Source organism: Bombus huntii, chromosome 8 (assembly GCF_024542735.1).
Source record: "Bombus huntii isolate Logan2020A chromosome 8, iyBomHunt1.1, whole genome shotgun sequence".
NCBI lineage: Eukaryota > Metazoa > Arthropoda > Insecta > Hymenoptera > Apidae > Bombus > Bombus huntii.
In genome coordinates this window covers 15,841,622-15,858,977 of record NC_066245.1, presented here as the reverse complement: position 1 = coordinate 15,858,977, position 17,356 = coordinate 15,841,622, and the positions used below count along the sequence as shown (strand labels likewise).

The following is a 17,356-nucleotide window of genomic DNA, read 5'->3' as shown; positions in this document are numbered from 1 at the left end:
ATGAGAGACCACGATCATCGTAAGTAATTATAATATCAATATTTTCTTTTTTTTTTTATACAGAATCCTCGTCAATTTATTAACAAGTGCGCTATTTATATTTTTATTTTAAATTTAGAAACTCGAAAGATTAAAAGTTCGAAGATTCAAAACTTGCGAAATTTGACAACCATTATTTACATAGCGTTGATACATTTTTTGATATTCGATAAAAAAAATAACTAAAATATTAACAAAAATGACAGAGCATTCCCTGCGAAAATCACGATTTACACTTAAAGAACATAATATACAATTTTATTTAGCATCGACGTATCCATTCGAATTGGCTTTTTGTGCTTCGTCATTTACCAAATGCTAAATTAGTGCTAGTTCCATTGCCATTAATTAACAATAAGTAATATTCGATCGATATATGTGCGGATTTGATAATAAACCAAAATAAAAGAGAGTAACTAAAAAAGAAGAAGTAAACATATATGAATGGTTAGTCTTTGAGGAGGACTGAAAATCGCCCTCCTATAAATGGCCTGGCCTTAATATATTTTGCACTATACATACATACATAACGTACATTATTTAAGAGGAAAGAAATAAAAAATGAACGAACAGAAGGATTTGTCATATTGTGAATACGATCATCTTCCCCTTCGAGAGTCGAATATTTAAGTGCGTAGCCGCACACTGTACAATAATTACGCGCATACACATATGATATAAATATAACATATGCATATATACATACGGTATAATATATGAATATGATTAACGATATGCATACTTGCGTCGATGTAATTAAATAATGTATCGTGTAATAACGTGATCCCATGATGGATACTTGTACTAAGCCTACCAATGAATTATCGCACTGCTGATACCAACGGAGATAAATATATATATGAAACTGAATAAAGAAACGATTAATGTATAAATCTCATTGTCAATCATTTTTAGTATCTGTGTAGTCAACGTTTAAAATTATGTGTCGTGATATTTACATAGGTAGATATTTTATTAGAAATTTTCAACGTTTAATTGATGTCGCAAATTTTATTTTTAATCTTGTTAAATTGAAAAAATTCCGTTTTTATTAGAAATTTAAAATGACAAAATATACTTGATCACCGATATTGATATAAATTGGAAAAATGTTTATAACTATTCATCACTACAACGTATTTATATCAACGTATAATATCATTTCTGTCATATTACATGCAAGAGACTCATTTCGAAGTTCATCAGGATTCCTACTCTATAAATATATATTGTATAGATATATGTTGTATTATATGCAGCATATCAAAACGTCGCATTGACCTAGATGATTATTCAGTTTAATGACCTGCCGTTGTCGTTCTTTAACGACAGCCTAACGAGCCTACATAAATTAATTAATATAAATATCGAGCATTAATCGGGTGTGGAACGGTACACAAAAATTTTAACGCTTATATTTTAAACTTTACATACCAAAAATTACACAGACATTTCATGGTATATGTATGACCGTATAGCAACTAGTACGTAGTACAAGTTAATGTATGATCAGACGTTACTAATAAATATTCATACGATATTTAAATAAAATTAAAAATTGAAAAAGTATTAACTGAACCTCCGAAACTTACAATCTCATAATATTTTCAATCACTCGGGAGTAAGAAAGAATAATAAACAAATTTCGTCCCAATAAATAATATCGTCCCAATCTGAATAATTTCTCAACTTTCACACAAACCTATTACAATCATGCAATTTCATTTTATCAAAAATACATCAGGTACTTTCACCATCCAATGAGATCCAATTTACAACTCCCGTTTACAACTCCCTGCTACCTTTCTTCAGCGAAGAAGAAAAAGGGGAAAGAAGGTAAAAAGAGAAGAAAAAAAATGTGTACATATTTCCACACGGATCGTTCGATCAGAAAATACTGAGAGTCTGCCGAAAACGCGAACACTCACGTAGGGGAAAAAAGTGACAGCATATTCGGACATTGATAGTCGTTGACCCTGAACAGAATCATCCAACTTGCTGCCCTTCGCTTGCGTCGTACAAAGACCGCAAAGGGTACGCGTTTCCATTTATATCGTTCAAAGAGACATCGGGCAACGACGGTTATTCGGGGATCAAATGGAATGAGTGTTGTACCGTGTTTAGCCGGCACGTCATGAAATGACTGATGGCCAAACACTGAAACCCGTTCTGCCTGCTCTCGGATTTTGGGTCTAACAAAATGAAACCATTGAATATCGGTGACCTCTAACCGGAAAGGCCTTTCTCTCTCTGATTCGTGCACAGACAAATTGCACCTTTCTTCCCTCAATGTTCGCTCAAGGATCGCTTTGTTACTTTCCACAAAGTTCTATATAGAGATCTTTGAAATTAATATAATATTTACTTTTGTATGGAATAATTGAGATTTGGAAGAAATCGAAGGCAAGAAGGTTGAATTAATTCTTCAGCTTTCGACAGATTTCGAAAGCCTGAAACTCTTACTAACAATAATAATTGAACTTACAAACCATGCTGTCTTAATGAAAACGCCAACTAATTATTTTGTTTTAATTTAACAAGGCCGAGATTCCTGGCAACAATTCGATTACGGACTAATTACGACTTCAATAGGATTTAACAAGACCGAGATTTCTGGTAACAATTTGATTACAGGCTAGTTATGATTTAAATAGGATTTCGTTTGATTCCGGAGAAAGGCATCGACTTTAATAAACGACGGAGCGGACGATAATTACAAATCGTTTAATCAATTCTAAATAAACGCGTTCGAATTGTAGGACAACGGAATGTAGACATTATTATTACAGTAATTTATATTCGGTCATTCTTCCAGGATGATATGTCGGTAGCGCGGAAATGTTTCGGCAAGGTTGCGAACCAAATCCAATTCAAACGGACACGAGTAATAAAAGCCAAATTGTTTCTGTCCGATTTGAACAATGAAAGTACGAAGAGTGATTAATTAAGCGATACACGTGATAAACGGATATGGCATAAACGTCCGTTCAATCGGTACATTATCGTGTACGATGGAAAATATGTACTCATCGAGGGCATTATACGTTGTGACAACGAGTCACGTCGATGCATGTTATTATATTTTGCATTGCTCGTGTGAAATTCGTTGCCAAATCGATGCTCCGCGTCGCGTATACTGCGAATAAAATAGATGGCTTGGCCAAAAGTACCGGGCTCAGAAAGCTTCTATGGTGCGATCGTTTACATTAATCTATTTTTTAACGGATAAATATGCGCCAATCCATTTTAAAGTCGCTTGACACAAAATGAATTTAAAGAAAGTTTAGGCTGATTTGTTTTGATATGTAAATTAAAAATTATTATAATCACATTTACAGAGTTAACTTTCAATTCGATTTAATATGAAGGCCACGAATAAAAAACATGATAAGTTACATTCCCAGTCTTTTCAATAAATCCTACACTAAAAATATCGTTTCATTCGATTTTGGGATGAGGTAAGAAGTTTTAGGACGTTTTTGTCACTCTCTGTCACACAACAAAAATGGACTTGTCGGATTTCCTTGTATTTAGACGCCAATATTTAACAATATATCTCTTCAAAATTACGAGGAAACCAGTAAAAATCTCTTTAACGCATTAATCATACGCTGGTCTAACATCAAATTTTAACTCACGATGCTCCCACAAAAATTCCATAATCACCAAAGCTGGCATATCAGTAGCTAAAAGAAAGCACGACTTGAAAAATACGCTTTGTCTCAAGTTGACATCTCAATTAACATCGAAGATACTCGAGTTTAAAGTATAACGTACAAAACATACCATTTAAAACGAGCATAAATGTGAACGATCTGTCATGACCTGGTTTTTTTCTGGAAATGCGTACGTCGCGTAGTAATAGCAAAAAGACGCCCACTCAGCGTCTGTCACTGACCGCCGCACAACCATCAAGCTTGAGATAGGGCAACGCTCGCGTGCGAGGAAAAGATATTCGACCACCCAAAAGGCATAGCCACGTTAAAATATTCAAAATTATTCTCCGCTTCAAACGACGATGGATCGAAACGAGACAAAAAGCATTTAAAAAGGAAAAATCCTGCCTTTTTTCGCCTATAGAGGACACGTTATCATATTTTATAAACCAGCTGTAATATAAAAGTATGTAAAACTTTGTTTTTGAAGCAATTAATTTTGTTGTTGGTGTCGTAACGATTCAAAGGGTGTGCATAGTATAAGCAGTAATATGAAAAATATTGAAAAATGTAAACATTTAACAGGAATAGCGGTGAGAAATATGGTGGAAGAAAGATTTAAATTTTATTGGAATTAAAATCAAGAAGGACAATTCATTGGGTTATGGATTGAAATAATGATATAATGAAATATTATAACTGAATGTATTAAAATATTAAATATACATTTTTTACATAAAAATCGAAGCGAGGAAATCGATTAGAATTTACGTACAATATAGAAAATACACGATACTTCTTAGCAAACTTGTTCATGCTAAGTCTACATTGATAGTGAACAAACATTATTAATACTTAAAAAATCGTAACGCCAGTTAGCTAATTTTCATCAGTCAAAGTTCATTCGATAAACCGATAGGATTGGTCATCATCTCGATGGCTCGATATTAGGAGAGAAGAATAACATCTTGCTATGACAGTCTATATCGCTGTAGACATCTCATCTAGATTCAATACACTCGAAGATAGTACTTGGCCAACTGGACTAACATAACTTTGCCAATCGATGACCAAATAAATTGCAGATACCGCATCCTCGCCGGCTGGGATATGACCTCGATGATTATTCAATTTAATGAGCTATTGTAGACGCTCTCTGAAACGTGACGTTTACACCGCAACCGATTTCCAAGCCTCAAACGATCGGTCGTTCATGCTTAACGAGTTCGCGACTCTCCCTGTCCCTCTTGCCCTATTCCTCCGTCACTCTCGTTTCCACGCTATATCTTGATGCTGTAGAATTCTCTCCATCCATCCACGAACGCGTGAAAGTCCCCTCTGGCTCATGTACACACGCGTCCAGAAGGCCACCAATACGGGAAAGGTTTACGGCGCGTTCCTCTTGCTAGAATTTCGATCCTATGACAACCACGCAATTCTAGCCGACCGATAATTAATAGACACTTGGAATCGAATTAATCCGCAATACGACGACAGGATGGCTCTCCACGTCCGGCCATTAATTAAGGATCAGCACTCAAGGCGACAGCAATGGAATCGCGATACGATCAAAATAGTAAATAAAATTTCCACGTGCATTCTCATTAATTAAATTGCATTTATTCGGTCGCATCGGTCGCCAATCGATGTCTGGTTTTTCGACGTCCACAAACAACTGGCCGTCTGTGGTTATTAACGAAACTGTTCGAATTCACCGATACACTGATTCGCCAAAGTATTTGGACACTCGCCACGGAAAACATTTATGTGCATATTGTATGTGTCATATAAAACATTTTGAAATATCATTAGCACTGTAATGAGACACGACTGGCACGATTATATTGGTCAAATTTGATATCAATCTGAAATGTAAATAGAAATTACGAGATATGTTTGCAATAAATTTCTAATCCTGTCTAGCTCCGGTGCCATGAACTGAATTCGCTTCGATTTTGCGAATCGTGTACATTGTAGTCGAGACTGCGGCGATTTTAGTCGACCTGATTTTCGGGTGAAATCGCGTAAAACGAGGGACAGCTCTGAAATTTTTAGCAGATGTTTTGCAGTATTCGTTGGTAATGTTTTAATACCTAAACACGGCGAACAAAAATGGGCGTATCGATCGAAGCGTACACGATGTTACAGTTGTTGTGATGGAGTTGAAATCAATTAATCTCGTATTAGTGTTGAATTTAGTTTAACTATAATTCGGTGGTGCGATATATTTCAGCAATTAATTACTCAAGTTACCACGAAAGATTCCCTGTAGGCATTCTGTTCGTTTGTATCGCAATTTTAAAACTAGAGAATTAGTTAATAAAGTTTTTATTTCACAAAAAATATCTTAATTTAAAGTATCTCCCTGCAGAAGAATAAAATTACATTTAAATAATATAAATAATATAAATAATAAATAATAATAATATAAACAATAAATGCAAAAGAATAATTTTATCAATTAACATAATGAGACTAATCGTATATCATATGAATATTCGACTGCAAATTTTATCATCGAACATTCATTCAACTTTCATTATTAACTCTTCAGTTTTCTGAAAATTTTAACATTCTGGAATGTCAAGCCAGAAGCATTTTTCTACTCCCGTTTTCACAGGAAATGAAACTTACATGGAATATTGCCATGTTGAAGCTCCATCTTAAAGAAACCAACAGTCTGCCAAATATTTTAAAGAATTTCAATATTTACAGAATCGAGAAATCGAGTACCTCGTCCACAAAGAATAAGAAACCACCGGGAAATATTCAACCGGGGAAAAAAAGCCCATAACGGAAGAAGTTTTACGATGGCCGTCGCGATTTATTCTATCTGCCATCGAAATCAAAGAAAACTCCTCGATGGCGTAAGTCAAACGGTACGTTTAATCATACGAAGAACACTAAAGTCAAAAGTGAAAGGATAAAAAAGAATAAACCGCTTCAATGAGGAGAAACGAGGAAAATAAAGGAAGAGAAAAAACCTTACTAAAACGGCGAGTAGAAGCGAGAGTAATAGAAGCTAGTGACGAGAAAGAAGAACCGAAGTAGCGATCTCTCATAGTACATACATATCTATACAGTACATGTATATCGAGAGACTCGTTTCGAAGCGAGTCACGTACGGGCCGGATGGCCAGAGTCCGAAGTGGACGGCGGAGAAAGGGTCGGCTCGTTAATCCAGATCGGCGCGGAAACACCGGAAAAGATGGAGAAAACGGTTACGTCGAAGAGAGGAGGATAAAAGGTCGAACAAATCGTAGGTAGAAGCAGACAGAGACGATGAACAAACAGAAGAGATAGAGACGGAGGTAAGAGAAAAGAGAGCGAACGACTGAAAAGAGACTTCCGGGCATTGATGACGACGAACGGATAATCGTAAGAAGAAACGATGCAGAATATTTGATAACGACCGCTTTACTGGGAAAAAACTATAATTTTGATCATTTTTCATTAATAGACTGCGAATTATTACAATGTGACTAACGAGTGTAAACGCAAATTCATATTTTACTAGGCTAAATACTACGCTGAAGAAATAAAATCTAAATATAGATTTCACTCTCTAAATATTATAATGACTAATTTACTTTGAATATTGCCATATATTCCGCGCATTCTATCCCTTTCTTCGTCTTTAAATTTCCCATGAATGCATAAAAAAGATGCAGTCTATCATTAAATTTTTATATTCTTAAGAATCTTCTCAGTCAACTCACATTATTGAATCTTACGAAATTCCGCTCGGGCACCAGACGACATTAGTCTGCGCGATGTCCGATAATTCTTCGTAGTTCGACAGTCGTTTTCAAACACCGTCCTGTGTTCATGACTTGAAAGAGGTTGTGAAAGAGCGCAAGGGTGGTAAGAAGGGTAGCGAAAAAGTGGAGGATGTCGAGGAGGAGAAGAGTGCTAGAGAAGAGACTCGAAGAGAAGGCGGAGAGCTAGATGACCGAGATAGGATAGAAGGCTGATATCATAAGTGGCTGCGAATCCTTTATAACTGAGGGAACTCGTGGGCTGAGCGAGGAGAGTTTGGAATTTTTGATGTAGTAGCAAGCAGATATGAATATCGGAAAGTTCCCAAAGGAATTCCACGGGATCGTCGAGGAGAAAAAGGGGATGGGAGACGAGAAGGCAACCCCTCTGGATTCTGGGTTTTAGTTGGTGGATGGAGAGAGAAAGAGAAAGGGTTGAGGAGGAAACGAAGAAAAAAGTGGGGACGGTAATCCTGTCTTTCTGTTAGCGCTCGTTCGAGCGGCGAAAAGTTTGAGAAATCGCCGCGAACCCGATAAATTTGCCGCCAAACAAGCCTCGATTTTGTGGAACGATGAAACCGGGAGCTGAGCTGCGTAAACGGATCGCCGAATTAAGATTCCAATGCCAGCGACGCGCTATAGAAATTCTTATGAGGTAGTATGGGATTAAAAGCCTTTGCATGGGATTGAAAGTTTTCGAGAAGAAGAAATTAACCTTCTATAATTTGGAAATTGACGTGACCCAATTTATATTTTTTTATGTCTTCGTACGGTTGCTAGAAACAGATTGATAGCAATTGTTAATAGCAAATTAGCGACGACGCTAGTCTCATCAGAGTAATACTGGTTTATGCGACGGAACATCGTTCGTTCTTGGATAATATAGTGGCAGAGCGTCGACATTGCTAAAATCAGCCATAAAATAATGCAATAACGTGTCTTTACAGTGTGTTTGCAAATAGTTTGCCGCGGCGGAATATTTGGCGCTACATCAATACTGTTTCCGGGCTTATCAAATTCATTTGTGGGATATCAAGAAACTTCGGCTCTTGGGTATAACAAACTTACATCTCGACTCTCGGTTCTATCTCTCTCTCCCTTTACCCTTGTCTTGCACTTCCTGTACCGACCAGGAATAAAGGAAAACTTTGATGTTCTCAATTACGTGTCTGAGCTACAGTTGTTCGGATGATATGCTTGTAAACGGTTACCTCGATGACCGTAACTCGTTTACCAACTCTGCTTCAAACGTACTCGAATAACTGTGACGTCCGATCGTTCGAGACAAAGCGCCCCAACAATGCTTTAAAGATATATATATATGTACGTATAGGAAGCGAAGTCGAGAGAAGTGTAATTGTTCGAACGACTTTCGATTGCGGTGATAATCTCGGTGCTTACTTTAATTTCAGATAATTAAAGATTAACAGTGTTGGTTAACGATCCTCGGTCACCGCACCGCGTGTCTGAGATAATATTACTGTGTTAATGCTATTTGCTAACTGATACCTCTGTTGCTGTCAAGTTATTTATCTTTACAGCTTAATTGCGTATAAACTTAATTACCTTAACTTAGTGTGTTTGGAATGTAGGTGACTTATAATAGATTGAGTTGTCATTTTATAAATATATGGAATATTTTAGATAACTTCATGTACAGGGTGTTCGGCTACAAGTGTTAGGGAATTTAAAGGGTGATTCTTGAAGACGAAATAGAACGAAAGTCAAGAATTAAAAAATTGCGTTTTCGGCTTTGTTTTTTAGTTATTGACAATTAAAAATGAGTCAAAATATCCCTGCATGCGAGCAAACCTCCTTACACGAACGAAAATAAGTCAGCCTAAGCAACAGGGTGCACAGGGATCTTTAAATGGGCAGCAGCTTACCTCGGACAATTCGTAGAGAAGAAGACTATGACATTTGAAGACGTAAACCATTCTGCGCGATATTTTTTAAAAAAAATCCTAGATTAAAAATTATACCTACCTAGTCATTAAAATCTGTAACATGTCAAAAATCGCCTCATGAGATTTTCAAGCAGAGAGGATTAATATTTTCTTGAATCTTTTGCCTCCATAAATAATTAATAAATAATAGCGCACATAAACAATGTTTATACAAATTTTTTACACGCACCACGATCATTCCGTCCACGTGTTTCCATAAAAAAATCACACACACACAAAAATAGCAATCGTTTTATATTAAACGTCCAATATAGTCTCTGTTTTCTTGCGAACAAAGTATACAATGACCACGATACATACAACATGCACTGTATACACACTACACACCCAAATCACTCGCGTTAATCATATAATCGCGGAATTAAATAACAAAGATTAAAGAAATAACAAAGAATACAAAACTAAAGAAAATAAAAAAAAGTTCAAAGAACTAAAAGTGAAAAGGCCCAAAAACATCTACAGCAGAATAGCTTAAATGCTAAATCTACGATTAACTCCAACTTTTACTGTATACAGAGACGCTAGAAAATAAGGATACGTGTAAATAAATTTTTGTAGCTACCAAATGTTCTACCACAGTAACCTTCGAAACGAACCATTAGCTTGTAAATTTCACAGCTGTCTATTCATTCGATACCCAGACTATCCAAAATCCTATAAAATAAGGAAGCCTGATATAAGAAACTAAATACGCTAATCTCAAGAAATCCTTCAGAAATAATCAATTCTCACTGGCGAGTACGTGAAATCAACTGGTGATTTTCCAGACAAAGGCCCGATGAATCATTTTTACCGCAAACAAAGGGCTCGTGTGTGCTTCTCATGATGGCAAAGGTAAAGAGCGGCGAGGCACGTTTCGCGCTCTATCGCGAATCTTACGCGACGTGTAAACCCATAAAACGTCGACCTTTGTAACCGGGAGAGGGTTGTGAAGCAAGTTAGGGCCCGGTGGAGCCGCAATCTTCCAGAACCGCGTAATAACCTGCCGTCGTTGTTTCCGGATTTTATCACGACCCTACATTTTTAATGAGACCAATGTTACATTACAACAACAACATCAAACTATAGTCGTACGATGCTTCTAATGAACACGTTTGTCGCGATTCGTCGAAACGATCGGTCGTAACGCGCTCAAACCGGTCGTTAAAGGATGTACGTGTGTTAGATAGGTGAGACGCGACAGAAAATGGAATTTGTTTTCCGTGGATTTTAGAAAAGCTGCATGATGTAGAGGAATTCCACGAGTTTCAAAAAATGTGTTAAATAGATCCGTGTTACAGTACGATTGCTGCAACAGGAATTTGCAAAGTAAGCTTCAAAAACCATAAATTTCCTCAGATCATAAAAATTTCAGCGTTGAATGATACGCGTTACATAAAACATTTGCTGACAAACCTAATCGACGTAAGCTTTCGTTAAATTCCAAAGCTGTATAATTCAAGAGGGAATTTACATATTAAAATTCCCATTTGAGAAAGATAAATACTCTTCTGAAACTTATTCGAACTCTATTAAGATAAATCTTATATTCAACGAATAAATTCAAACTTAGCATAGCTTAGAAACCACGGTCGCGTTAACACAGCCAATTTCTCATGAAAGCGTAATTTTTTTACAGTTCTTTAACCTCTTCGATACGGTTGAATTTTGCACGAGGCTGTTTTTCTGTACGGCAGAATTTGACGCGAATTACGCGTAAACGATACAGCACTGCAATGTGTGACGGATAATGCTATTCAATGCTATGCAAGCACATTGGAATGAAGTTTTTGACAATTCAATTATAACTTTTCTTAAAGATATGATGCACATACTTTAACTTTAATAATTTACTGTAACAATTAATAATACAATTGAATGTGATATATCTTAAAGCACGGTACGACACATAGAGCTACGTCACAATTTTCACACTCAGAGCGCGAAAGTGTTTTCCAAATTGCTCTTCGTTTCCTATTTTGAAGCGGCATTTTGAGGTTGAAGATTCTAAAAAATTATAAGGATACGGATCAGCATATTAAAAAGAGAATCTAATAATGGTATATTTATTTTAACGAAAAGCAACAAATGATATCTGACACTGGCGTATCAAAAACAAAGACTATATATTTTGCTTGTATATTGTTAACGCTATTATAAAACATTGCGAGGACAAAAAAGGTGTGAAGCAAAACAAATGAAATGGATCATTTAGTTCAAACGGCTAAGAGGTTAAAATATGAATCTCGAAGAAAAATAAATATGTACTAAATGTAATTGTTACGCCACGAGGCTTACCATAAGCCGTATTCCTAACCGTCGCTCGTGGCACTACAGTGTCGCAGACAGATCGTCTTATAGGATCGGCGAAATATATACAATGTAGCGATAAGCACATAGTTCTAGAAACGTCGATTCGCCTTCGGTCCGTTATTTCATATACACAAAGAAGGTGGCATACGTGATCACGTATAGGCGCGAACGGTGGCGTGATCCCAGTGTCACGGCCGGCATACTTCAAATCCGACGGACTGACGATAGAGATAAAAATGTGGCGGCATTCGGCGACAATGTATATCGCTGAAGTGCCTAATGAACCATCAACATCCCAACGGTCCTTCCACCGAAGGTTCTAGAAGAAAGAGCACGTGGCAACGATCGCGGACGCCTAGCAAATGCATGGACGGTGACAAATTGAGGGATGACAAAAGAAAGTAATCGGATTCGATCGAAAGTTTTTTTTTTTTTTTTATTTATTTGTTGAAATTACAATCAATTCTCGCGTTGAGAATTTTCAGTAATTTTTCTGGCGTGGCGCAGTGACATGGCTGTTTATTTACAATAAGTTAATACTTATTATAGATAGGTATAATTTATAAGTATTATAAGTCCGATCGAAAGTAAAATCATAAGAGTCAGTCTTAGAAAGTCACGCCTAGAGTTCGAAAGTAGATTGTAAAGTGTATTGATGTTAGAAAAAAAATAAAGTTTTCTTTTTTTATTTTTTACCTCAAATTCCTTTTTTATTTTGTTATTTTACGTGACACGAGCGTAGTGAAGGTCGTCTCCGAGAGAAGACAAAGATCGAAGGGCAATCAGTACCATTTGAGGATTCAAACGTTATGCATCGAGAGGTTCTGACGAATAACATTAAAGTCGCTTAGTCTACCGAATACATCAAGAAATATTATAAAGTTGGGTCAAATTCCTGTGTCAAACTAATTGTATAATCGTTAAATAATTTGTGGCGTGTTCATTATATTATTTTAAATATTGTCAAATATACAAGTTTATGTTAACCCTGTTAATTCAGTGTTAAACTCATTAAACCACCTCTGTTATCTTAATCGAAACAGGGGAACGATTAATTCGCGGCGTCAATTATCCAAATCGTAGCGAGAATTTACGTCTCTCGTTGACGCGTTTTCCTCGCGACCGCGTTTCTCCGCGAAAGGTCGTAACAGTAATTATAACTTTTATTTCAGAAAACCGTCTTTCAAATATGAATTTCAATACTCTCTTACAAAGTATGAATTTTCCCTATTGACAAATAAATGTAATTTCTACAATCCCGTTCTCCTTTACGAAATATTGAATTTCCTATTACAAATACATTAGTTTCGTCCTTTTTCTTCCATATAATTACGTAATGAGTGATAAAACTAATTTACATTTTTACCATTTTATAAACATCAAGTTAAAGTTATTAGATGTGTAATTAAAGCAAGGAAAAGCAAGGAAAAGGTTGTAAAGCAAGGAAAATATACACTCCAGATTTAAAATCGTAAGAATATGGATACTAATCTTATAAAACTCATTATCACAGTCCTATTTATTGACTGATCGTATTAAACAAAACTGAATCAAAATACACATATATATATTATATATATGTCGGAGATGAAAGGAAAGCCGAAGCCTTTCCTTGGAAATTTTGGGAACATCCTCTAGTACCTTAGCCTAGATTTTATTATAGTTGTAATTGCTTAAGATTTGTAATAAGCGAGATTGGGTTCGAGGTGACAATCGGTCGCTGAACGTAGCCACGGTCACGGGATGGATGTTTTATCTAACGGAGGTCTGGAGTGGTTGTATGTGTTTTCCGAGAAATGTGGTTGTGGCGGCATGCGACCTCGAGAGTGGGCCTAGCCACGTGTGATTTTGCCTCGGAGGTGCCGATGCAATGGGACATACATTGTATTAGTAATCAAAACTCCAGGCAGAAACTGCCTAGCAACGGCGTTTGGAAGCATCGAGAAGGTTCCAAACGCCATTGCTAGGCACACTCGTTGGAAGCATCGAGAAAGTTCCAAACGCCGTTGCTAGGCAGTTTCTGCCTGGAGTTTTGATTACTAATACAATGTATGTCCCATTGCATCGGCACCTCCGAGGCAAAATCACACGTGGCTAGGCCCACTCTCGAGGCCGCATGCCGCCACAACCACATTTCTCGGAAAACACATACAACCACTCCAGACCTCCGTTACATAAAACATCCATCCCGTGACCGTGGCTACGTTCAGCGACCGATTGTCACCTCGAACCCAATCTCGCTTATTACAAATCTTAAGCAATTACAACTATAATAAAATTTAGGCTAAGGTACTAGAGGATGTTCCCAAAATTTCCAAGGAAAGGCTTCGGCTTTCCTTTCATCTCCGACATATATAATATTATAATTAATACTTTGTAGCTTATACATTGATTCACTGCGACTTTGTTACGTTGATTTAATTTTGAATTATTTTTTGAACATAGATCTAATTAAAACTCCTAAAAACATTAAAACAGAAAAGAGCATGGCGAAAGTGAATATTTCCCAAATATAAAAGAAATTTCATAAATTTCTTCTTACAATTAAAATATGGATAATATAATACGATACGCATGATCAATGTAATTTCCAAATTATTTTTGTTAATTAGTTCGATTGCTAACTTCGAATTCGAATGTGATACCTGCTGCAAAACACGAATTTACAGACTACACTCGCCATGAATAACGCGACTCAATAACACTTCGCGGTTCACTCGACGCTAATAGGAATATCTTCAACATGATTAGGAATTTCAATGACGCATTGGATTTCAGCTAGAGACGATCGGGTCCTTTTCGAGCTCATTTTATACAATTCCGCGAATATTTACCGAAAGATACTTGCAATTAGTGTACACCCGTTATTTAGCAATTAACTTAATCGAGGATCATTCGGTGAAGTTGCATTAAGCTTGTGTATGAGTCATTAACGTAATTAGGAGTAATTATTGTAGTTAATATAGCATACCGGTAATAAATAGCAATTTAGGGATTGACGATAGTTATTAAATAATAATAATTTAATTATCGGTCCTATTATCCGTAATTAAATCGTTACTCTAATTACTGTCTGGCACTAATTTGATTTTAACAGAAAATATATGAACTAGTGAATATGTATAATAAAAGAATGCAATTATTAGACTATAAAAAATTATATAATATAGCAACAAGAAATTGTTAAATATATTGTATAATTATATATCCATTTCAACTTTATTATACTTCTTTAAGTAATCTGTAGAGCGTTACTTGTACTTCATTAACATTTTATCTCCTTGTTTTCCACGATATTAATATTTAAATAAGAATAAAAAAAGATATAAAAATTCGAAAAGCTAGCACATTATTCGTCACGAGGATCGTTTCTGTCCATTTTTCATTGACAATTTATCCACACATGAATGGCCGACAAGTTTGAGTTGGGTTGGAGCTCGTCTCGCGTAAAAAGTCGTTGGAACAGAATGATAGCTAAAACTTTCCGAGGTACTATTATAACTTGTTACCTCGTAACAAAGAGAAAGTTTTTCAAATACTTTCGTACCACCGCCATAAGCCTACGTTCTTTCTGGCGAGGAGCGTGTCGTGTTACAGTGTTTAACGCGCTGGGTATTTCCAAAGATTTAATATGATTTAAAAAGGAGGGAAATGTTAAATATAATTTCTGACTGTTTCTAGCTAAATGTTCTTATGGCATTTCCACAAAGGAAAAAGAGGAATTTCTCGAGTTTCGTTTAATTAAAATCTTGTAGATTCACTTTCCAATAATCAGCAAAATCCTTGCTAGTTTCAAAGGTCTGACAAAAAGCCTGAAAATGGGAGAAATCCGAAAGTCGTAAAAATAAAGTTACTGGAAACCAAAGAAATCTCTAGCGAAATTCTTGATATTCATCTAAAATTCCGGATTTTTCTTCCCTATTAACTGATCTGTCGTAAACTTCTCAATAATGGTACAACGCATCTCTTTCATTCTTGATATTTTTTTTTTTGTTCTGAAGTTCTTTTCCTGTTAATTTTCTCACAAATTACTTGATGAACTTCACGATCTTTTAAATAAAGGATGTCGAAAAACGATAATCAAAATTATTTCCCAGGTAAGTTCTATGTGCCTATTACCTTACCATAAGGATAAGTGCAAGACACTTCTTTAATTGAAATAATAAATCAAAATATATAACGCATAATATATTCACACAAGCTTCCCGTGTCAAATGATCAAACATTTCCATGAACCACCATAAGTCTGAAACGGAAGCGAAGAGTAGACAACATTATTTTGAAGAACACGGTGAAGAAAAAATCGGAGCGTATCTAGGTTAATGAAAGCCATTCGAAGTAAGAATCTTTCGTTCGGAAAGAGTTAAGAGGCTAAAACAGTTAATTCCGCGATCGTGTCTTTGGCCCATTGTCTTTTGCTCTTTAACCGGACCGGATATCGTGATTCGAGGTCTGGCAGAGCCCGGTAGAAACTTTCATTCCAGCTAGTTTCTACTCCATTTACCGTTGTCAGTGTAGTATACGTACAGTTCGCGTGATCTGCTTAAAACAGTAAAGTGTGGTTGCCCGCCACTGGCGTTGCGTTAATCAATTTTATCGCGAAGTCGATTCCATCGGGATATCGCGTACCAAGGCGAAGCCTCTCTCTCTCTCTCTCTCTCTCTTTCTCTCTCTCTCTCTCTTTGTGTATGTGGAAAGCTGGCCCGTGTCCGCAATATTAATTGGCCGGCGCATAACACAGCAATAACATTAGTCGAATAATATAATAATGCTATCGGCACTGGGCCACCGAGCCGGCCGAGCTTCCACAGTATCCGCTAGCCGAATTTGATGACGAAGCACGACAAACATATTTGCATAATATATATTTCGTTATCACGTAAAACGCGAAACGGAGACCTGTAATCAGCGCTGGCCATGTGTAATCGTTGATGGTTAATGCTGTAATAAGAATGCTTTGAATTTCGGTTTGTCGGTTGCAAAGTGGTGAATGTTATTTGTGGTTTGAACGTGTTGCGATACGTGCCGGGGTGGATTATTAAATTATATGAACAGATAGATGGTTATTTTTTTATACAATCAAATGTAAAAACTACAAGGGAAGAATATGATAAGTTACCTTTGGCTTTTTTGTAAAAATATATTGATTCATCATGTTCGTGAAACTGATCTTTTATTTGATTTTGGGAGATTAAAAGATATTGATTACCATAGTTTAATAACGACATTACGTCGTTAGATTGTAAAGGAAAATTGAGAAAAGTAAAAGGGGGAAGGAATTACTCAATATCTAAGAGCACTAAAACTGAATTACTTTGACCGTCTAAAAATCGCTTCGTTCAATCAAATCACCCAAACTACCACAACGATTCAAAGATTCTTCTCATCAAGAATCGCGTCGAACGACTTTACCACAGAATCCTGATCGCAAAGTCGCATAGCTTTGCATAACTTAAAAACTCCTCGTCGCTTTAAGAAACTGTCGCAAGTAAAGCAACCTGACGTATCCTCTCCGGAATAACCAGGCCAGTCAAGAATTTTTCAACCTGTCTAGTATCGAATTCTCTCCTCGATCAAGCTATACCTTTTTTTCTTCTAATCGACATGTAATTCACAGCGAAATCAGAAATCATTGTTAAACAAC

General features: G+C 36.3%; 1 protein-coding gene across 2 annotated transcripts in view; it reads left to right on the top strand.

Moving 5' to 3' along the window:
* The window catches only part of LOC126868419 (lachesin-like), a 223,513-nt gene that overhangs the window by 187,097 nt on the left and 19,060 nt on the right, over positions 1-17,356 (top strand). The window lies entirely within an intron of this gene.